This window comes from Vicugna pacos, chromosome 13 (assembly GCF_048564905.1).
Source record: "Vicugna pacos chromosome 13, VicPac4, whole genome shotgun sequence".
In the NCBI taxonomy this organism is placed as follows: Eukaryota; Metazoa; Chordata; class Mammalia; order Artiodactyla; family Camelidae; genus Vicugna; species Vicugna pacos.
The window spans coordinates 50304138-50329062 of record NC_132999.1 but is presented as its reverse complement, the minus strand read 5'-3'; positions in this window follow the sequence as shown (position 1 = coordinate 50329062).

Sequence of the window (24925 nt, the reverse complement as noted above, 5' to 3'; positions counted from 1 at the left end):
TTCCAGCTTTTCGTTATTACACGTTCACACTGCAGCAAACATCTCTGTATGTACATCTTCGGCCGTATTTCAACTTTTAGGTTTTGGAGGAAATAATCAGAAATGTGAGTCAAAAGTACAAACAGCTTAAGAAGATTGATAAATAACACCAAATTATGTGCTGAAAAGTTTCTAAAGAAATGGTGAAAAAAAATGTGAACAAAAGAAGGAACATTTTTCAGGCTTTCGATAAAAATCACCCAGTGCCTTGCCAGAAATATCTCACAAATTTACACATACCCAGCACCTGTGCACAAATGCCAGCCCGCTGTGCTTCAGCCTGCCTTTGATAACTTAATACATCTTATTGCTATTTGCACTTCTTTGGCCTTTAGAGAGAAGGGGCATTCTCCCCCCAACCCCAATTATTCACTGGTCACTTATATTTGCTTTTTATTATGTCCTTTGCCCCTTGTATCCATGGGCATCTTGTGTGTGTGTGTGCGTGTGTATGTTTATGTGTGTGAGTGTGGGGGGTTTATTGATTTGTGTGGGTTCTTTATAAAGTAAGGGTTCTAACCATCTGCCTGTGGTATTTGCTGCAAACATTTCCCCCCAGTTATCTGTCTTTTAATTTTGCTTGAATTTTTTTAATCACGCCGAATTTTTTTGTTTTTATGTTGCTTGGATCTGTCAAGCATTTCCTTTGCGGTTTCTTCCACGACTTCGAAGCTTAGGATGTAAAGATCAGTTGGTGAAGGGAATTCCCAGGTGAGGGATACAGTAAGGCCTTGGCCAGGAGGCCAGAGGTGACACAGTCTTGGGTGGGTGTGTTGCATTTGTCACTTGGGGCCAGATCGGGGATGCCTTTCAATGCTGTGCTTGGGGTTGCAGGTGAGGGAACCACTGACTGCTTTTGAGCTGGGAGATGGCATATAGGAAGAGCTTGCCCAGCAGAACCCATGTCTTCAGGACGACACCTGAATATTGGAATGTGTGACTTCTACCGGGAATAATGTGGAACCTATTCTGGAAAGCGATGATGAGAAATCCAAAGTTTATAGTCCAGTGAAACTTGAGAATTCTCTCCCCTGTCTTCTGAGTCTGCAGCTGTTTTGGTGTTAGAGGGTGGTACTTCTGCTCTGATTCTGTTACTATCAATGCTGGGAAGGCTCCTTCAGGCCCGCAAATTTCCTCACTTCACAGCAAATTGATACTTGTCGCCGACACCTCCTCCCTGCTGGGCATGGCTTCCCTCCAAGCCTGGCCCAGACCGCGAATCTTGAAAGCAAACCTCCACTTTTCTGCCTTAATGAAAACGGCAGTTTCAATAACCAATTCTGCTGGAGAAACCACACTTGAACAATTTGTAAAATCTCTGGGAAGGACTTATTCTGGGTGGCCAGATTTTTGGTGACTAAAAGCTGACTCCTTAGAGGACTGTATTTTAGTTTCTGGTTAGACACTTTGTGAACATGTATTATACCTCTCAGCCCTTTATTTGTTCTCTTTGACAAGACAGTATAATACATTCCTAAATGAAATACTTAAAGATTTGTAAGTTACCCAGAATCCCTGCCTCCCAACACAAACATTTCATTTTTTCCCATCCTGTCTTCCATGTGTGCCTGCATTTTACAGGGCTGCAAATCATTGTACAGGCTCTCCTGAGGGTCTGCCCTTGGTGCAGACCAGAGCCTGATCATAGGTCTCTGGATTTCAAAGACTGTCTATAAAATGATCATTTTAAGACATTTTGTATTGAAATACCAGCATGCATACAAACTAGGGCACAAATCGTAAAGGTACAGCTTGATGAATTTTTGCAAACAAAACATACCCATGATCTAAACTATACAAGAAACAGAATGTTATTAGCACCTCGAGGCCCCCTTCGGACTGGTCCCAGTCACCAACCTCCCCCTCCCAAAGGAACCACTATGCTCGTAGACGGACTTGAGTGCTCTGGACCTTCATATGAACAGATGCACAGAGAATGTCCTCTTTCGTATCTGGCTCCCTGTATTTAACATCATGTTTGTGAAATTCACCTGTATTGTGTGTGTAGCAGCAGTTCATTCACTTTTTACTTTCATTGCTGCGTGGTTTCCATCACGTGGGGCATTTGTTGTCTGTTGCTTGGGCACAACTTACTCCAAAACCTAGTGACTTAAAACGACATTTATTAGCTCTCATAGTTTCTGTGGGTTAAGACTACCAGGGGCAGCTTAGCTGGGCAGTTCTGGCTCAGGGTCTGTCATGAGGTTGCCCTTGAAACTTCCAGTAGGGCTACAGTCATCTGAAGGCTTGGCTGGGGCTTGAGAATGTCTGTTCCCAAGATGGCGCACTTGCATGGCTGTTGGCGGGAGGCTTCAGTGCCTCTCCAAAGCTTGCTTTTCTATATGACATGGTGGCTGGCCTCCCCCAGAATGAATAATCAAGAGACCAAGGCAGAAGCTGCAACATCTTTTAGGATTTCTCCTTGGAAGCCACATGTGGTCGCTTCCATACGATCTTATTGGTCACCAAGTCAGCTCTATTCAGCGTTGAGAGAGGGCTTCACCAGGGTGTGACTACCAAGAGGTGAGGATCGTGGAGGGCCCTTGGAAGCTGGCTACCACATATGGATAAATCATCTATCTATTGAAAAGATCACTTCTTACCTCATCTCCAATTACTGTTGGATTGTAAGTTATTTGCTACTGTAGTTGATGCTGACAGGAACATCTTTCTGCACATAGCTATCTGGTTTTCTGCTCAAGTAGTTATTAGAAACTTACATCCCTGGGAATGGAATTCCTGAGTCCAAAGATCTCAAGCTGTTCGTGACTTTTGCTCCACTGGCCCCTATTACTTGCAAAAGGATTGTGCAGATTTTTGGTGCTGCTGCAGCCACATGGTGGACAGAGTCCACTGCAGCTGCGTCTAATCCTAATGTGGATTATGCACTAACACCACCAGACAAGACATGGTACATGGAACATGAAATGACAGTCTTCAAGAAAATGGCAAACAAGAGACACCAGCCACTGTTTTGGGCTACAGTCTAGCAAGGCCTGGCAGGGCATCTGTATGACGAGGAACTGGTGACTCTTCTCTAAGAAGCCCCGGATAGTAGGTATAAAGCATGCTTTAAAATCAAACTGGCTTTGAAATTGCATTTTCTGTCACCTCATGGGGAGGCAACATGGTGAGTGGAAAGAGCACATTGCTTTCACTCTCAGTGTCCCTGTCTGTAAAATGGGGCTCCTGGCACCAAACTCCCAGGGAAGTTGTGAGGATTAAAGGGAGAACGGATGTGGCACTCCCAGCACCATGCTTGCCACACAGAGGGCACCCAGCAAATGCTGGTCCTCTCCCTCTCTCCCTGTCCTGTTTCCTCTCCTTGGTTTAACAAGGCTCACAGGTTTTACCCCCATTGGCTGAAATACTTCCTGTGATATGTCCTTGGTTTCTCCTAGAGGAAAAAAAAAAGTATAGTATTTCTTTTTCTAATTATAACAGTGATGTGCATTCACCGAATAAAAATTTGGAACCTGTGGGAAAGTACAAAGAAGGAAATAAAAAATTACCCGCAATTTCACGCCCCAGACCCATCACTGCTAACATCTGGGTGTGTCTCCTGGGGGTGTTGGGCCACTTCTTCTCAGAATTCTAAGGTGTGGCTCCGGGCCAGTGTGACACCTCTGTCCAGGCCCCAGAGAGTTGCCGTGGATAGGGGTGAGCACTGGAGCCAACCAGTCCTAGCAGGGACAGGTCTTCCGGGAAGCCCCACTTTTGCTGCACACGGGAAGCAGATAGGATTTCCAGACTCGTCCTTGCAGCCTGCAGGCAGCAAGACCAGGAACCCCTCGGGGGACAGGACTGTCTGCATTCTTCCCTTTCCCCACTGCAAGGAAAGCCGTGAACAAACTCACCCAGATTTGGGCATTTCCTGTCTCAGGGCCTCAGTTCCCTCATCTGTCAAATGGGCAGCTGGGCCTTAATCTGCAGCTCTAACACTGTGTGGACCAGCGGTGTCTTTGTAGCTTGTACACGTATGGACATCTTTATTTCTCTAGTGCCCTCATCTTCTCCTTCTTAGGAAAGGATGAGCCTCCCCTCAGACTCAGGTCGCTTTAGGACCTGGGCCATCTCGGCTGCTCTGGGGGAAGGGGGTCCTCCTCTTGGGAGGAGTCCCTCTGAGACCTCTGTGACGATTAAATGCAGAGATGTGTGTACAGGCCTCCGAGGTGATATAAGAGAGTTCTATGGTACCACTGGTGGAAAGGGATGGCCCAGGTTCAAACCCCAGCTCTGCCACGAACTGGCTGTGTGCCTTTGGGAAAGTTACTGAACTGCTCTGTGCCGCACTCAGCCCCAAACTGGGAAAGAGGAAGATAATAATGTGTGGATTAAACTGTATGTGGATTAAATGCGTTAATGCATGAAGCCTTTAGAACATTCTCGGCCCATAGTGAGTGCCACGTGAGGACTGGTGGTGTTACACTGTCCAGAAGGTAGGTAGTGCCCTGAGATGTGTGCTATTAGAACTGGAAGCAGTTTCCAAGAACGCGAATGTGATTGACGTGGAAGGTGAGTTTCTTCTTCACCTCCTCTCACACTCCAGAAGGAACCACTGTGAATAGTTCAGTGGGCCACCTTCTAGATCTTTCTCTAGAAATACATGAGGCGGGGAGGGGGACACGAGCTGCTCATTGTTGCTCCCCTGGGAGGGCCGAGTCAGGGATGGTGAGGGTCCGCCCTTCCCAGGGCACTGGGTTCTGAGTAGCTCCACCATGTCATGCTGGGAGGAGACCCCCCCCCCACAGCCCTGAGGGAGGCAGGGGCCTGCCCCAGCCGGTCCCTCCGGGAGGTGAAGACGCTGGTGCACACTGGGGAGAGGACCATGGGAACTCAGAAGACCCTGGAGCCCCTTTCTCTCTGTTCCCTTTTAAAAAATTATTATTATTAGATATTTTTATTATGAAAAATTTCAAACATACAGAAACGAAACAAGACTAGTCCAACATGTATCAGTATATGTACCGTTAGATGTAACGGCTGGTGACCCTTGGCCGTGTTGGTTTTACCTACCTATATTATCTTTGTCTCTCTATCTGTATCCCTTTATTGTGGCTGGAACATTGCAAAGTAAGTTGTTAACTTCATAGCATAAATAATTCAACATTTGTCTCTTAAGAATAGAGACATTCTCCTACATAACCCCAAATCTAAGAAAATTAACAAGCATTTCCTAAGATCATCTAATAATAAATTGATTTTCAAATTTCCCAAGTTGTCCTCCATATCTAGTTTTACAAACCAGGCCTCAGTGGATCACCGTTCTCTTCTCTTCTCTTCCTGCCAGCACAGCAACCCCCACCAATGACAGTGGTGACGGCAGGTGGAGACACCAGAGTTTCCACAGCCTGCTTCAGCTGTGGGGGTGGAGGCAGGGGGTGGGACTGGGACAGGCATTTTCCCGTCAGGGAATGACTGGGAGCCAGACACTGGCCACCATCTTCTCAGGGTGGCTGAGCTGGGGCTGGATGGTAGGCCTTGGCAAACACTGACCCTGGTCCTCTGACAGGCAGTGGCCAGGCCTCCGCAAAGTCCATTAGCACCCCTGTGGTGCTTTGGGGCAGATTAGAAAACGTGCCCCAGTGGGCACAGTTCACATGCCAGTGCGCCTGGCTTAGTGGAGTCACGTTGGATTCCAGCCCCCATTCCAGTGACAGCACTTTGTGCAGTGCGCAGAGTAAGCAACCTCACGTGGCAGTCCTGACTGGGAGGGGCCTTTTGGTCAGCAAGGCGGGGCAGAGAGAGATTCCAGCTTGAAAGCAAGCAAGGTAGTGGTTAACAGCCAACTCCCTGCCACACAGCAACAGCAATGACAACAGTGGTGTTTAATGAGCGCTACTCTGTACTGAGCCCTGTACAGAATTCTCTCATGTTTTCTTCATGACCAGGTAGGAGAGCAGCCAGTATTATCCTCACTTTAGAGAACACAGGCTCAGAGGGTTTCCATTATTTGCTCAAGGCTGCATTGTTCTTAAAGGGTTGGATCAGGGCCCTGTCCTAGGTCTGTTGGCTCTTGGGATTGTGCCTTAAGAACTATGCCTCACATGGTAATTGTGAGGGGCCTGGGAGCCCAATTCAGGACCAGGCCATTAGAGGTTCTGTTTAGTAGGTCCGCAGTGGAGTCTGAGCAGTCAGATTTCAAAAGAGCCTCCACCCCACCCTGGGGACCCTGATGTGTTCCCCACCCCACAACCCCATTAGGGATCACTGGGTGGCAAGAACTCTGGAAATCCAAGGCCCCAGCCCTCTCTTGGTCACTGTCGGAGGCTGTTGGCTGACCTGTATGTCCCCAAGGCAGAAGTCTCATCACCTGGAAGTGCACAGGGCATCAGGAGGTGCTGGGAAGTCTGTGAACAGGGCCACAAAGGGCTGTGGTCTTGTCACTCCCCTCCCTGGGGCATCAGACATGGGGCAGGATTGCAGAAAGAAGGTGAGGTTGGCTGTGACCCACAAAGGCACCCAGTCGCCCTGGCTTCCCTGCCTGCTGAGTGGTCCCTGATAGACTGGGGAACACGACTTGCCCTGGGCACTCCAGAAAGCGAGGTGATGTTGCTGGTTCCCCTCGCCTTGGCTATGACAACAGCTGGGGCCTGGGGAGCCCTGGTGGGGCTGCGGGGGCTGATGTCAGGGGTTCCAGAAGCCCCCAGCTCATATTCCCTAAAGGAGCAGGAGACCATGGACCGCAGGCAGATTCTGGGGTCTCCAGCCTTGATGTACCCCAACCCATGGAGCTGTTCATCAGACAATGGACACTTTACTGCTCGCCTGCCCAGAAGTTGGCTCACGGGGCTGCGGGTTCTGACGGGCACTCCCTCCTGGCAGAACCCGTTGTTAATTTTGACAAATTCACCACAGAGCCTCCACAGTTTGGATAGGTGCTTAGGTGGGCTGGGGTGCGGCCTTGAATAACTTCAGTTCTGCGCTCACCAGCCTAAGATTTGCCAGATGACCTGTTCTCCAGAACAAACACCTCGCTGTGGCCCACAGCATCAGAACCAGGTGTGGTTTCTCAGTTGCCAGGTAAGGTACTGCTTTGTATAACTGGGCCTAGAAGAAATGAGGCAGGGCTTAAAGGAGAGCAGGCAGCAGACCAAAAACACACTTGGATTGTGACCTCTTCTGGTCTGTTTGTTTTGGAGGGAGAGGCAATTAGTAGAAATTCTTGGCTGTTGCCTGAGCTATGGAGACTCAGGGCAAGGAGGGGGTAGAGGGAACGTTCTTGGTAGGCCCAGTGGGCAGGGTCCCTGAGCCATAAATCTGTGGGGAGATTGGGCCTCCAGATTCCCAGAGACTCAGTGGTGAGCCACGTGTCACACGGTTTGAGGCAAAGCTTCTATGGACAACTGAGCGGGCACCAGGCATCTTTCCAGGACACCCCTGTTCCTGCTCCTGGTGACTGAGCCCATATCCCCCCAGACCCCCGCCCAGACTCAGTGGTCGATGAACAGACCCCATCTTCAGGAGACCGAGTTTGTCCCTGCTCTCATCCACATCCCGTTTTCCTTTCTGACTGCCAGTCTGGGTGACCTGCAATGACGCAGGCCTCACACCAGCTTCGGCAATTGTGTGACGCCTATCCCTACAGCAGATCCCCGCTATGAAAGTGGTGCGTGTGTAAATGAGTGTGTGAGTGTGAGGGAGATACTGCGTCTTGGCCAGCCCCAAGTCCTGTGCCCTGTGGGTGGAGCAGTGGGGACAAGGAAGTAGACCTCGGGTGTGGTGCAGGTGACCATGACCCTGGAGGGTCTAACAAAGGGACTCTGCTTGGGATGGTTTCTAGAGTCCTAACCTTGCAGGCGTGTTTTCCCCCCAGCCTTTCTTTTTTGGAGCAGATCTGTGTGTGTGTGTGTGTGTGCGCGCGCGTGTGTGCGTGTGTGTGGGGGGGCACACGTGCATTTGCATCCACCTTTATCCGATTTCCTGCGTCTCCCCGGACTCCGCCATCCCCTAGACTTTTCGGAGTCGTCCTCGTTAGCGGCCGCGTGATTCATCGTGTGAGGGGATTTAATGCCGCTCGTAAAACACCGCCCCACGATGTTTTCTTTTCCCCCCTTTCTCTCTCTCGGCCCCTCCACTCGGCAGCGCGCGTTTCTCCCTTGCGTTTGGCCAGATCCATAAAATAAATACATCCACTGCGCAGGAGGAAATGACCTTGGGGTCCGGGGGCCTTCTTAATGGGGCCTGAGCGCTGCTGACAGCTGGCCGCTTCCCCGCTTTACCCGCTCAGCGTCTGAGCTTTGCCGGGAGCCGGGTCATCACCCTTTTCTCACCCGGCTTTACCTGCTGAACCTCTGTTGTGACTTCCGACAGCTTTGGTTTTTGTTTTTGTTTTTAAGTCACAGAAGAAATGTCTGTTTGTCTTTAAGACGTAAACAGATTAGACATGAAGGTCCTCTCCTCTTCCGGTCCCAGTAGCCCTCCTGACAGCAAGAACACAGCCTGCGCCCTCTCCCCAGCAGCTGTAGATTTCTCATCCCCGGGCCGGAGTGGAAATTGTTCCAGGTCCCTCCGTGTTGGAGTCTCTACCCCAGCAGGAGGCCTGGCTATGACCCGCCCCTGGCAAAGGGTGAATGAATGAATGAATGAAGCTGTGCTGAGCAGTCTGTCCGGGAGTGGGTGGGTCATCCCAGAAGGCAGCTCTGCAGCCATCCTGCTTTGGGATGTGGCCCCACCCCTTCCTCCTGTGTGAGCCTGGGCAGGTGCCATGTATTTTTGGAACTCCAGTTTTTCCATCTGCAGAATGAGAATATTGCCTGCCCAGCTCCCATCAGGACCTGTGAAAGTCAAGGTAGGAGGTGGGAGGGAAACACTTCCCTGAAAGACGAAGCATGAGGACGTCTCTGGGACAAAGGGCTGACAGGAAAATCAAGTTAGGGCTGAACCGCAGAGGATGGTGATGCTCATACTTTAACCTCCCCCTGCCCCTTATCTCTCCAGATGAGGAAAAGGTCTGGAAATTACTGACCAAACCAATAGTGGTTGCTGGGAGTGCTTTAGCTTTATTTGCGATGTTTTTAATAGTTTTGTAACAGGTACGTACTGAAGTTCCATTTTTGTATTGAAAATATTTTAATATATCTGTATATGAATAAATAACATTAGTAATAGCCTCCACTTATTGAACTCCGGCTCTGTAGCAGGCAGTGAGGATTATTAGGATGCCCATTTCACAGATGGGGAAATGAAGCCCAGATGGGCAGATGACCAGCCCAGGCTCATGCGGCCTTGAAAGGCTGAGGCGGATTCTGACTTCAAATACAGTTGCCTTCTGGAGGTGGGTTGTCAGTTCCCAAATGGACACTGATCACAGCAGCCACTGGGCAGCTGGCTCTGCAGGGCAGGATTCAGAGCAAACTCCTCGCATAACAGGGGGAAACAGCCCAAAGAATGTATTACCGGGGATGGAATTCATGACATCATGTTGAAGACCAAGGGGTTTGGCATCAAAAAGACAGGCTTGTGTCCCAGCTCTGCCACTTCCTGACTTTGTGACCTCAGCCAGGTCCCTTCACCTCTCTGGGCCTCAGTTTGTGAATCTTTAGAAGGGGTGAGAGACCACCTACCTGCCAGGCTTGCATGGACTGAGCATGTTGTGGACATGAGAACACCATGTAAACTGTAAAGTGCTGCTTATTTGTTCCTGAAATGAGCATTTATAACGCACCTGCTTTCATGCCAGGCGGGCCCTTCTCTAGGCTCAGGTCACACAGCAGCAAACACGACAGAGGAGGTCCTGGTGCCCTGAGGTTACCTACGAAGGTTGGAGCCAGACAATCAACTGGGGAACCAGAGGGCTCAGGGGTGGTGATGAGGGTGAGGATAGAGGACTGGGGCGGCGAGATGGAGCCGCCTCGGAGGCTGGGCTCTGAGCCAGCCAGAGGCCTTTACCGGCCTCTCTGGGGAGGTGACCTCTGACAGGGGCCAAGAGGTAGGAGGTCAATGTGTGAAGCTCTTTAGGGGAAGTGTCATGGGCAGAGGGACAGCCCCGAGGAAGGGAAGAGCTGGCGTGATTGAGGGACCAGGGCGGCGAGAGCAGAGCGAGGGGCAGGGGCAGGGCTGGAGTCCCAAGGACTGCTGAGCACAGCAGATGGCTTTCCCGGGGCTGCCGGCGTGACTCCTTGCCCCACCCTGGCCAAGGGCCCATCAGGTGGGGCCTGTGTACAGGTCTCAGGAGGAGGGCGTGTGTCTGAGGACATTTGTCCTTTCCTTGAAACAGAGAGGGTCCTCACCACCGGATAGGGGAGAAAGCATGAGGGCCCTGGGGCAGCAGGAGTAGGAGGCACCTCTCTAGAGCCCCTCACCCCTTGGAGCAGCTCCAATGGGAAGCCGGGAGGCAGGCAGGATTAAACGGCGGAAATGGGCCCTGGGGCAAATCAAGGGGAGCAAGGGGCAGGAGGAGCCCAAGGTCCCCAGATGCAGGGAGATGTGGGCAGGCCTAGAGGGGCGGTGAGATTGCAGGACTAGGGACCTGGAGTCTGTCCCACAGCAGCTCTGGAACACATCTCCAAGGCAGGTTTCCAGGGTCCCCGGCAGAGGCAGGAGTCTGGACTGGTAACCTGGATGTCCTATACCCTCTAAAACCCCTAGACATCTAACGCCCATTCACCAGTCATGATGATCCTTAGCTAGAAGGGTCTTTCCAGAAATGCCATTTCCTCCCCAGTGCATATAGTTTCATTGAGGTGTCCTTGGGACGTCTCAGGGGGTGATTAGTGCCACCCACTGCCCCGTGGGGGTGGAGTCTGACAGTGTCCCTCCGGGTCTCCTCTTCCTCATCTGGGAGGCGGGAGAGCAGTAGCACCCCTTCTTGTGGCTTTGAGGGGTCTGAGGCGCTAGAGTGTACACAACCCCCTGTTCAGTACTTGGCCCCTAGTGAGAAGCCAGCAGTGGGGGCTGTCCCAGTCCTGGGTCCTCAAGTCATAGGATCACAGACTCTTCTGATGGAAGGGACTCGGCCGGTCAGAGAATCCACCCCTCCATCCTATGACTGATCACTTCTGTGGTGTCCTGCTGGGCAGTGACAGCCTCAGCTTGATCTCCTCTGATGACAGGAGATCAAGGCAGCACATTCTGCCTTAGGCAAATCTATTGGTATTTCCTCCTGATAAGGAGCCCAGCTTTATATCCTGGGGTCTCCTCCTATGGGTTCCAATCCTTTCTCTTGGGGCTGCTTAGAGCACATTGCAAGTCCAATGCACACACAAGTTACATCTCCCTGGGTCTCCTCTCTGGTCCTTCCAGCCAGCCTCTGTGCAGATGCTCCAGGCCCCTCACTCTTCTTACCTCCCACCTCCCACACTTCTCATGTGTCCGGATCCTTCTTCCATGCAGGGCTGAGCATTAGATTCTGGGTGCAGGACTCAGAGAAGATACAGAGGCCTCCGGCATCCTCATTATATGGAGTGGGCTTATGGAAGGCCGTGACCTTTGCCAGCTCTCTCTCTCATTCTTCCTTTTCTCCAGACATCCTAAAAGCACAGCCACGGCCATCTAAGGCATGGAGTTGGGGCTCCTAGTCTGCCCACTTCCTTAGCCAGAGGAGGGTCAGACTGAGCTAGCAATGTGTCTGGAGACCAGAGGAGATCCTGACAAACCACAGAGATTTTTAACTGAGAATATGTTTTTTCTTTTTGAACTTTAAATTACAAAAATAAAACATGCTCACTGTAAAAATGTGAAACAAGTCAGAAATGTATAGAGTAAAAAGCAAAGCCCTTTTGCATCACTCCCCCTCCCCAAATCTTAACCCCTGTCGACAGATTGGTTTGGCTCCTTCAAGACATTTTTCTTTCCACCTGGAGGTAAATCTCTCCTCCCAAAGGGAACACTACACCCAGTGAAAGTTCATTTATCAGGGACAGGCTTCCATGTCAGCACATACAGTGCAATATTATTCTTTCTTATTTTTTTAAAATGAAACATGAAAAACAATTTTATTAGCCGTTCTTATAACAGTGCTGTGCCCGTGGCAGCCACGTAAATAGCATAAAAGTTTTACCGTGAAACACCAGTCATGCCCCGTCCCACTGTCTACACCGACCCCTGCTCTGAGTTCTCTGCGCCCCTAACACACTGGGGAGGGCAGCTCACCCTGCCTTTGGTCTAATGGCTGCTCAGGGGCACGAAGTGTGAGCGTGCCATGCTCTGTGACCCACCTCCTAGTGACGTCACTTAGGTTATCTTTAGCTTTCCACTTTTAAACCAGGCTGCAGTGCGCCCCTTCCCTGACATCCTTAGGCACATGTAGGAACCCTTACGCTGGCGGGGCCACAGCAGTCAAGGTGCCAATAGACCCAAGAGCCTGATTCCTGGGAAGTGGGCCAGGGATAGGGCCATGCAGGCGGGGAAAGAGCACCGGGCCAGGAGCCAGGAGACTTGGGTTCTGAGAGAGTCACTTCCCCTCTCTGAGCCTCAGTTTCTTCACCCTCACACAGGGATGAAGTCCATAAAACTGGTGAGGGCTCTTCTCTAGGTCCTGTAATTCTTCCCTGACATCCAGAATGACTCTCTCTGCTCTGGTGACCATGAAAAGCAATTGGACTTTTCTGGTGCTTTGGGGTGATTCCGTTTCTACTCTAGGACCTGTCTGGGTGGGGCTGGCCTGTCACCCTGTCAGGAGGAAGTTGGCCCTGAGGTGGGAGGGGGGCCGTGGACGCCAGGGAAAGAGTTGCAGGCTTACAAAGGACCCCACAGATCAGCCTCTAATGATTTGTCAGGATGGGCTTGTCACGTGTCTCCCGGAAGGACTGGTGTCATTTCGGAACCAGCAAGAAACAGACACACCCTGGGTCTTTCAGAAAGGGACTCAAAACAGGGAGTTGGCTACACAGGTTGTGTGTCGCAGAGCTGAGAGGCCAAAGCAGGGATGATGAGTCAGCCCAGAGCTCAGCCACTGAGGGAACTGCCCGGGGTGGAGGACCACGGTGGGGTGTCAGAGCCCAGGATCCCTGGCCACCTGGAAACTTGCTGGGCGGAGCACAGAGGAAATGGAAATGCAGCTGCTGCCGCTGACCCCACCTGAGGCAGACTTAAACGGGGGAAGAATATTCCAGCTGCTCCCTTCACGCCCCTCTCCTCTATCTCCCCCAGTGCTGGACGTGGCAGAACCCAGCCGGAAAGCGGCTGGCGAGGGAGCCTGGGCAACGCGGCCCGTAGGCATCAGCCCCCCACGACACAGACAGGAATGTAGTGGAGGCTGCAGGTCCAGGACTGGCCCATGATGATTTGTGCTTACATGCTCCAGGTGCTGGGGAGCTCACTGTCTAAGTCTAGAGGCAACAGCAATAGCCCATTTTGCTGCTTGCTGAGTATGAACATTGGCTCAGAATAAGGAAGAAATGTCTGTGACCCCAAACCTGAAGACGAGGGTTTGTCTTTGGAGCATGAGCCCTTTGTGTAAGGTGGTTGCCTCATGCCTCCCGGCTTGGCTCATGCTTGCATATCCACCAGGGGTGCCCTCCCTCCCCACTCAGCCTGGCTCAGCTGACTTTCATCCGACTGATGAGATTCAGCTCTTGCAGGAAACCTCCCAGCAGCCCCATAGAGGGTGACAGTACCCTGGGCCCCATCCAAAGCCCCTTGTGCCTCCTTCTCTATTTAGCACTAACTACATCCTATTAGACACGAATTTCCCTGTTTGTCCACCTGATTCATCAGGGCACGGAGCTTGATGGATTTGACTTGGCCTCCCTGGTGCTAACCTACTAAATGCTCTGCTGACATTATTTAATTCTCCCAATAACCTGGAATTAGGTATCATTATCCCCATTTCTCAGCTGGAGAATCTGAGGTTCAGAGGGGAGAGGGCCCAAGCCTACTCGGCTCTAGGGGGTTGGAGCTGGGATTTGAACCCACTTCTCTGGCTGTGAAGACTGTGTTCCGTAACAGGGCCGGCCCACGCGGTCTCACCACAGTACAGCTGTGCAGCGGGGCGGAAATGCATAGGACGCCTCACTGGGAACATTTTCAGTTCAGCATTGGCTCCTCGTCCCCCACCCTCTGTCCAAGCCTCTACATTGGCCCCTTACAGACGAGGAGGCCTTTCCCATGGCCACTTCTCCATTCTGAAATGACCAAGAGTCCAGGCGGGGACGGCAGGTCTAACCACAGGTTGCCAGATGTTTCCACGTGTGGAAGTGGGATTGGAGCCTTGATGCGTGTTTTCACGGTTCCCTTTTCACTTTTTCCCATGGGTGGTGTGTCTAGTCGTGGTCTTGATGCTCTGATGTGTTTCACGTCTATTGCACACAATCCTTAGACTGTTCTTAACAGTTCTTTTCATTAGCAGAGCACTTTCTGTTTTGCCTAGCACTTTTATACACATCAGCTCAGTGGATCCTTCCAGCAAAACCTGGAGCTTGGGCCTATTTGACACATGGAAGCTCAGAGAAGCTAAGTAATGATAATGGCAACAATTGCTGCCCTTGTTAAGATCTTTTAAGCCTCACTACAAGCATGATGCTCAACCACACTGCACACAGTATCTCCTTTAATCTCAGCAGCTGTAGGAGGTAGATGATATTATCATCCCTATTTTAGAAGTAGGGGCACTGTAGCTCAGAGAGGATAACTGACTTGCCCAAGGACACACAGCAGGAAATCTAGAGCTTGAACCCATCTCGATTCCTGGTCCAGTGTTCTAACCAGCTCTTGAGAACAGCTATAAAACTGAAAAAAAATATTACTTTATTTCAACAAATCTACAACATCATGGAACACAGACACACCACTATTTTATATACCCTAGGAAATAAAGATGCTATCGGTTAAACTAAGACACGGTACTTTATCACTTAGAATTTTTCAAATTTCCTATTTAGTAAAAGAGCTCTTTAGACTTAGCTGCATATCGTATGTGTATGTGTATATATATATATCACTCTTGTGCACACATAAAAGGAAATTTATGTGAAAGCAAATTTATATGAAATGAAAATAAATTTATATGAAAATAAACTTCTTCACATTCAAAACCTGACTCTGACTCAAGAGAGGCCGAGGCCAGTGCTTTTTTACACAACATTGTCATCTGTGCCAGCCAGCGTTAGTGACACAGACCCCTCTCTCCCTTTCTGTTTTATATATGTCTGTATATGTATAACTGAATCATTTTGCTGTACACCTGAAACTAACATTGTAAAAAATCAACTAGACTTCAATAAAGAGTAAAATAAAAAAAAATTTATTGAACTAAAACTTACATATAATAAAGTGCACAAATCATAAGCCTTTCTGATGAGTTTTTTATCCATGTACGTATACATCTGTGCTCAGCGGTGGGCTGATTGTTAAATATCCAGGACTTTTGCAAACCAATTTTAAACCGTCGCTTAGAATCAGCCATGGTGGAAATATTTACACTGTGGAAACTGGCAAATGTTACAATTCAGGGCTTTTTTCCCCCTTGCCCTGAGAGATTGGTTTCCTAGCACCTCATTGAGAGTAACCTCCACCAGGATCAGGAGAGAGACTTCCAGCACCCAGAGGCCCCTTTGTCTCTCCCCGGCCCCTCTCCGCCAAGGAACCTCTCTGAAGCAGCGTTTCTCACAAGAATCCGCAGACGGACCGAGAGCTAAGGCGCTGGGCCCTTGCACTGGCTTTACCTTTTGTGGCTCTTCCCACATTTGGCTCCGCGGGAGGAATGCTGCTGAACACGTCTGCTTTACCGCCTCCCCCACCCGTACCCACAGCCGGCTGGTTCCTAGAGGTTAGAAGAATACTCCTCTATTGTCTGCAGGGTTTTCTTCCAAGCCACAGAAACCCATACCCGAGTGACGCTTGGCTTGGGCAGGCGATGGTAACTCCATCCAGAGGGCCCCCGGCCAGCAGATTGGGAGACACATCCCGATTTCAGAGCTATTAAAATGTGAAAAAGAGCACCTCTTAGAATCGCAGGCGTAGAGTGCCTTAGTACTCTTTTGAACGTCTTCTGTTGCTGAAGCAGTTTCCTTTGAGAAGCAGCTTGTCTCGATGATGAAGCCCCATCAGGCAGATGTGCTCACTGGTTGCCCTGTCCCTAACCAGGTGGTGTCTGCCCACTTTTCCGGGGTCAGCCAGGTGTTGCTACCTCTGGCCCCAAAAGAGAGGGAAACTGTGGCTCTGAAACTAGGCCGCTTCTGGACCATCTTTTCTGGGTGCAAAGGTGGGACTTGTGCTCCCCCGAGAATAGCTCAAGGTGTCCTTTCTGGGGTCTCACCTCGGGCACAGACTTGTGATGACTGTTTCCGGAGCAGCATTGTCTGCCCAACCTGGCTGTGACCTTTTGCAACTGTGTTCTCTCACAGCCCAGCAGGCCTCTGACACAGAGCAAGCACCTGGGAGATATGTGAATGAATGGACGAGGGAGATGGGGGTGGAGATGTGTCATTCTGCAGCCTGCCTGACTCTCTGCCCATGGGAGAGATGCTTCTTTGTGACACTGGCAGGAACAACTAGGATGGCATGTAAATCAGCTTCGCACAAGCTCCGAGGGGTTAATTGAGAGCATCATTATCTCCCTTTGGAGGCCTTGGGACCATTCTGGGCTTCTGTGACTTGGTTTAGGCTGCCAGCCAAGGCCTGGGTCTCTGGTAGGCCAGGCAGGGAGTGGCAGGGAGGACCTGCTCTGGGGCTGGGAGAGGGGGTGGCAGGAAGCAGCATCCAGGGTGAAGTGGATCCAGAGCAGTGGGTTTAGATAAGACCTCAAAATAGCAGGGAGACTGCAGTGAGTTTGCTGACGATGGAGTGAGAGGGTTGGCGCGCTGGGAGTCTGGAACAGACCCAGTGTATTTTTCAGGGACTGGGGCCCAGTTCAGAGGGAAGTTTGCTTGCTCCTGGCCAGTGAAGAGCCTTCAGCCTCAACCAGAATATCTGAGCTCGAGTCCCAGCTCTGCCACCCCCAGCCACCTCCAGTCCTCATGATTCCAGGTGATCACTGTCTTCTCTGGGTCTCAGTTTCACCTCCTGGAAAACCAAGATAATAACCCTGACTCGCAATCCTCTCAGTTATGGTTGTGGGAATAGTTACAATGTGCTTATGTGACAGTGAGTCTTTGCTCTGGGACCAGACCCAGAGTACTTTCCATGAATTAATTCAGTGGTTCTCAAAGTGTGGTCCGCGGACCAGCAGCAGCAGCAGCAGCAGCACTTTGGAACTTGTTAGAAATGTAAATTCTTGGGCTCCTGCTGAATCTGAAACCCCCAGAATGTGGCCAGCAGTCTTCATTTTAACAGCCTCTCCAGGGGATTCTGCTGCAACCTAAAACCTGAGAATCAAGGCATTAGCTCATCAGTCATCATCGATCCTGTGAAGTAGGTACTGTTACCATGAAGAGTAAAAGCCCCAGTTAAGCCGATGGTCCTCGATTTTTCTAGACTGAAAAACAGCTTTTTTTTTTTTAAAAAGGTGTGATTCATATACCATACAATTAACCCTTTTACAAAGTGTACAATTCACTGGTTTTTAGTATATTCACAAGGTCATGCCGCCATCAGCATTCATTCCAGAGCATTTAAATTGCACCCCAAAGAAATGATGTACCTTTTAGCAGTCACTCCCCATTCCCCTCTCCCCCAGCTCTTGGCAACCACTGGTCTATTCTGTTTCTATAGATTTTCTGCTCTGGAAGTTTCACACAAACGGGATCTTTACCATGTGGTCTTTCACTTCCCTGAGCATGATGTTTTCAAGCTTGTTCCATGTTGTACTTCTTTCCTTTTTATGGCCAAATAATGCTATAATCCTCCCTTTTGTGGCTACATCATATTTTGTGAATCCGTTCGTCCACGGATGGACGCTTGGATTGTTTCCATTTTTTGTTAATTTCGTTGTACACTGAATGTACAATTCAGTGGCATTGAGTTCATTTACAGTGCTGAGCAACCATACCCTCTATCTAGTTCCAAAACATTTCATCACCCCCAAGGGACACCCTGTACCCACTGGGCAGTCACTCCTCTCCCCTAAGCCCTGGCCACCACCCATCTGCTTTCTGTCTCAATGGATTTACTATCCTGGATATTTCATATAAATGGAATCATATAATATGTGATCTCCTGTGTCTGGACTTAGCATCAAGTTTTCAAGTTTCATCCATGATGTAGTGTGTATCAGTACTTCATTCCTTTTCATGGCTGAATAATAGTTTATTATATGGATGTACCACAGTTTGTTTACCCATTCATCCACTGATGGACATTTGGGTTGTTTCCACTTTTTGGCTAATGTGAATAGTGTTACTATGAATATTCATGTACAAGTACTTTGTTTTTTTGTTTGTTTATTATTTAAATTTTTTTTTGGGGGGGGAGAGGTAATTAGGTTTACTTATTTATTTTTAGAGGAGTTACTAGGGATTGAACCCAGGACCTTGTTTGTGCTGAGCAAGTGCTCTACCACTTGAGCTATACCCTCTCCCTACAAGTACTTGTTTGAATACCTATGTTCAGTTCTTTTGGGTATATATCTAGGAGCAGAATTGCCAGATCATATGCTAACTACATGTATTACTTTTTGAGGAAGGGTCAAACTGTTTTACAAAGTGGCTGCACCATTGCCCTTTTATATCCCCACCAGCCAATGTATGAGGGGGTCCAATTTCTTCACATCCTTGTCAACGCTTGACATTTTCTTTCTTTTTTAAAAAAATTGTAGCCATTCTAGTGGGTGTGAAGTGGAATCTCATTGCGGTTTTGATTTAGATTTCCCTAATGAATACTGATGTTGAGAGCATCTCTTCATGTGCTGGCTGGCCACTTGGATATCTTCTCTGAAGAAGGTCTATTTAAGTCCTCTGCCCATTTTTGAATCAGTTTGTCTTTTTGGTGTTGAGTCTCAGGAGTTCTCTATCTATTCTGGATAGTAATTCCTTATTGGATATGTGATTTGCAAATATTTTCTCCCATTCTGTGGGTTGCCTTTTCACTCTCTTGATAGTGTCTTTTGATGCATATGTTTAAAAATTTTGATGCAGTCTGATTTATCTATTTTTTCCTTTGTTATTCGTGCTTAGGTAGCTAAGAATTCACTGCTAAATTCAAGATCGTGATGATTTAACCACTACATTTTCTTTTGAGAGTTTTATAGCTTTAGTGCTTTCATTAGGTCTTTGGTCCATTTTGGGTTGATTTATGTATAGGATATGACGTAGGGGCCCAACTTCATTCTTTTGCACATGGATAGCCAGTTAGTCCATTACCTTTTATTGAAGAGACTAGAAAGAGGCAATATTTTAAAGAAAAAAATGTTAAGTAAAATACTAGTGTAGCTGATATGTGCTAGAAATGGCAAAAAGTGGGAAGGCGGTACTTGAGTGAGTGAAGTTTGGCAGTGCTGTTTCTACTGATTTTTGCTCCTTGAAGATTTCCTCTGGTCTGGGGAGATGCTCTGTTTGGTAAAAGATGCCAGGACTGAGGCAACATGGCTGCAGGTCTCCCACCCAGAGGGACAGCTTGGCGAGATCTCAGCCAGGCTTCTCCTTCTCTGTTCTTCCTAGACCTGCATTCATGGACAAGGGTCTCCAGGAGCAAAGAAGAGTGACCCCATCGCTTGCTCACCTGGTGCCCATCCGCTCCCTCCTCTTCCCCTAACTGGGCCTTGGTCCAGCGCCAGGCCCAGTACCTCTCCCATACGGCCAAATGTGGTTCCAAAAACAACCTCGGGAACATTTAGATGTGTTTTCCAGCCCAGGCAAATGGTGCTGCTGTCCACAGCCCAGACCCAGATTTCTGCTGGGTAGGGGAAGCGTCACTCCAGTGTCCATCTTCTTCTTCACGTGACCTTTTCCCTGTGTCTCTGTCTCAGTGTCTTTTCTCCTCTTATAAGGACACCAATCACGTTGCATTAAAAGCCCACCCTACTCACGATGTTACATCTTAACTAATTACATCTGCACTGATCCTATTTCTAAAGAAGATCACATTCTGAAGTTCCAGGAGGTGCATGCATTTTGGAGGGGATACTATGTAACCCTGCGCACCAGGCAATACTGAGGGCATAGCTGCGAAGGCGGCTGTCGCTGACCTTCCCCTTCTGGGAGCCCCTCCTGCGCACCTTTGTTTCTAAGAGCCTGCACCTGCGGCTTTCCTCAGAGGCCTCCCCTTGAGCTACTAAAACTACTCTGCTTGCTTGCGCACACAGACACACACAGACACACAGACACACACACACACACACACGCACAGAGCTGGAAGTGCCTGGGCATGTATGTCCCTGGGGGGCCTTAGCATAATAATGACTGACCAGTCCTCATGCAGGATGTGAAAGTCCAGCTCACTTGCCTCCAGCTGGGAGCAAACTCTGAGGCGGCACTGACTCTCCAGAGCCCCCCACAGGTCAGGCCCAAGCTGACCAGTTCACTTTCCATGTCCAGTTTCCCCTACCCTGTTTGCGGCTTGTCCTGGGTACACTTTCTTCAGAAATTCACATTCACATGAATCCTCTTCTCAAAGTCTGCTCTGGGCAGCCCAGCATCTGCTGTGGCCAGGATTGAGGTGGGAACCCCGCCCAGGAGAGCCATGAAGGGACCCACTTTACAGGGTCCCAAGGTTCAGTGACTCATGGCTGGTGGCACTTGGTGAATGGAAACACCCTCTGGGAACACTGAGGTGTCTCCCGCACATCCTGCTCAGACGGGTCTTCCCAACCACACCATCTGAGATCTTCAAATCTTATCCTTTCAGGCTGCTGGCCAACCAGCCCGGGAGTCTGTGCCAGCGTGTAGCACTTCTCCATATGAAGGGGATGACCAAAGCTACCACTCACAGCCCTGTGTGCCGACCCATGACCCAGACTGGAGTCCTTTACTCCTCTGACAGTTGACCATAGGGAACTTTGTCCGTGAGGCCACAGGAGTGTGTGGAGGGACAGGTATAGATGCAACAGAAGTAAGTGACACAGGGGTCTGGTCCACCTCTTCATGGAATCTGCTCGGATCTTCGTGACTTGCCCAGTCCCAATTCCAAATATATTACTTCCATTCTCCGATGGATTGCTGCTGTGACCTCTTAATGCTATGACTTGGTGGATTCGATAATTTCCAGCTCACAATGGAAGTGCAGATGGTGTAGTTACTCGGTGTTTCATGGTCAAGAATTCAGTCTCTATTAGGATTCAGTAAAATGCCATATTTTTTTTTTTTAAAGAGTGGTTCTCTAATGCAGAAAACCCTAGGAATCTGCACACATGTTCTTCTACTGAAGTTTGTGGGAGACTCTGCCCAGTATCTTTATCTAGCACTGTGGAATCTTCTTGGTCATGCGGCTTAAATAACAGGACAGTTTGCACTGCAGCTTGAACCTCTGTGGAGTTATCTCTTCCTTTGTCTCAAGAATGATAACTTTTTATAGCAAATGTTGGTAAGGATGTAAAGAAATTGGAACCCTTGTGCACTGTTGGTGGGAATGTAAAATGGTACAGCCACTGTGAAAAACAGTATGGTGGGCCAAAGCAAACTTGAGAAAGAAGAACAGAGCTGGAGACTTCAGACTATATTACAAAGCTACAGTAATTAAAACAGCATTGTACTGGCACCAAAATACACATATAGATCAATGGAACAGAATAGAGAGCCCAGAAATAAACCCATGCATTTATGGTGTAACTAATCTATGACAAAGAGGGCAAGAATATACAATGGGTAAAAGACAGTGTCTCCAATAAGTGGTGCTGGGGAAACTGGGCAGCTTCATGTAAAAGAATGAAATAGAACATTTTCTCACATCATATACAAAAATAAACTCAAAATGAATTAAACGTAGGAGTGGAAACCATAAAACTCCTAGAAGAAAACATAGGCAGAACAGTCTTTGACATAAATTGTAGCAATATTTTTTTGGATCCATCTCCTAAGGCAAAGGAAACAAAAGCAGAAATAAACAAATGGGACCTGATTAAACTTAAAAGCTTTTGGACAGCAAAGAAAACCATTAACAAAATGAAACTATAACCTACTGAATGGAAGAAGATGTTTGCAAATGAAATGACTGACAAGGGGTTAAAATCCAAAGTCTATAAACAGCTCACACAATTCAATAACAATAAGAGAAACTCAAACAATCTGATTTAAAAATGGGCAGAAGACCTGAATAGACATTTTCCCAAAGACAATAAACACATGGCTAATAGGAACATGAAAAGATGCTCAACATCACTAACTATTGGGGAAATGCAAATCAAAATCACAGTGAAATATTACCACACAGCTGTCAGAATGGCTATAATCAAAAAGACCACAAATAACAAATATTGGCAAGGATGTAGAGAAAAGTGAACCCTTGGACACTGTTGATGGGAATGTAGGTTGGTGCTGTGGAAAACAGTATGGAGGTTCCTCAAAAACTAAAAATAGAACTACTTTATGATCCAGCAATTCCACTCCTGGGTGTGTATCTGAAGAAAATGAAAACACTAATTCAAAAAGATATATGCATCCCAACATCCATAGCAGCATTATTTACAATCACCAAGATATGGAAGCAACCCAAGTGTCCATCAACAGAAGAATGGCTAAAGAAGATGTGATATATATATATATATATATATGTATACATATATGTATATATATATATGTATACATATATATATATGTATACACACACACACACACACACACACACACACACACACAAGGAAATAATACTCAGCCATAAAAAAGAATGAAAAATTTGCCATTTACAACCACATGAATGGATCTGGAGGGTATTATGCTTAGTGAAATAAGTCAGCTACAAGGATATACTGTACAGCATAGGGAATATAGTCAATATTTTATAATAACTTTAAATGGAATATAATCTATTAAAATTTTGAATTACTATATTGTACACCTGCAACTAATACAACGTAAATCAACTAAAAAATCCCCCAACCCATCCTCCCAGTATGGCAGCTTCTCAAATAATTAAAAATAGAATTACTATATGATCCAGCAATTCCACTGCTGGGTATATACTCAAAAGAAAGGAAAGCGGAGTTTTGAAGAGATATTTTATACCCGTGTTTATAGCAGCATTATTCACAATAGCTAAAACATGGAATACCATACAATGGAATGATATTCAACCTTAAAAAAGGAGGAAATCCTGTCATATGCTGCAACATGGATGAGGCTTGAGGACATGACGCAAAGTGAAATCAGCCAGTCACAAAAAGACACACTGTATGATTCCACTTATTTGAGACACTTAGAGTAGTCTAGATCACAGGGACAGAAAATAGAATGGTGGTTGCCAGGGGCTTGGGGGTTATTGTTTAATGGATATAGAGTTTCCATTTTGCAGGATGGAGAAGAGTTACGGGGATGGATGGTGGTGATGGTTATGCAAAAATGTGAATGCATTTAATACCACTGAACTATATACTTAAAACGGTAAAGATGGTATACTTTATGTTGTATGTATTTTAACACACACACACACACACACACACACACACACACACACACACAAAGCTGATAGCTTTCTGGTCACCTAATAAATAGATCAGAACAGTATTCCCAAGTGTGGAATATGCTGCTTCAAAATTCAAAGAGGCCAAAGAGGGAGGCTTAAACAATAGGAATTTATTCTCTACAAGTCCTGGAGGTCCGAGGTCTGAAATCAAGGTGTTGGCAGGGCTATGCTCCCTCTGAGGGCTCTAGGGGACAATCCATTCTCTGCCTCCTCCAGCCTCTGGTCGCTCCAGACATTCCTGGGCCGGCAGCTTCTCTACTCCAATCTCTGCATCTGTGGTCACATTGTTTCCTCTTCTCTGTGTGTCACTTATAAGGACATTTGTCTTTGGATTTAGGACCTGCTCAGATACCCCAAGATTATATTCTCTTCTTGAGATCCTTAATTACATCTGTAAAGACCCACTTGCCAAATCAGGTAATATTCACAGGTTTCTGGGATAAGGACACTGGCATATCTTTTGATGACAGAACTTGTTTTGCCCTCTGCGTGGTAAAAGGTGCAAAGTGTCGCAACTTGTCTCTTCTTGGAGGTGAGGGGTTGGCATGCCTCAGCTCCCTGGCTCCTTAGTGTCTTCATCAACATGAAGACATCAACAAACCCCCTGGTATCTTCAGGGGGTTTATCTTTCACCCTCTGGCACGTGATTCTTGCCAATTCCTGCCCTCCAGGTGTACAGCAGCAGGGAACTGGGGCCCTGGCCCAGGGAAGTGGGTGTAGGTAACGTTCCAGCAGCATCCACTGCAAAGTCCTGGATCATTTTATCATTCCGGACACCACCCTGGGCCAGCATGTCAATATCATGCGAGTGTTGGCCGCCAGCATCTTATATCTGCCCCCTTCTCTGGAGAATTGCTCTCTGCCCTATAGTAGGGATCTTACCAGTGAGGTAACTTCCCTCTCTCACCCCCCTGGCTGACTGGACACATGGGAGTACAAAAGGCTGGCTGCCTGGTGGGCAACTCAGCGATGCAATTCATGCTCTAGAGACCTCGTGAGCTCAGAAGAAGGCCAGTCTCCAGCCCAAAAGCATCACAGATTCGCTTTCTTCCCCTGCTCCGTCCTACTGTTGCTGTTCCACTTACGAAAGCCCATCCCACAAAAATCCCTGTCTCTGGATCTGCTTCTGGGGAATCTGAGCTGAGACCATCCCTGAAAGTGCCAGTATGATGGAGAGGGGGCGGGGCCTGGAAAGTGATCTGCTGTCCCTACCAGGTAAAGGCAAACTGCTTTGGCTCCTCTCTGCTGTCAGACATGGTGAGAGAGCCGGCCAGATCAATAGGTGTCAATTTCAGACACCGTTGACCCACCCCAGTGAAGGTACCACATGCAGCACGAGATTCAGTGGCACCTGACTAAGCACCTGGAGGTCTGCACTCACCTCTGCAGAGAGCCCTTCCCTGACCCCCTTGTCTCATATCGCCTTCCAACCCCCAATCTTCCTCCACCATATTCT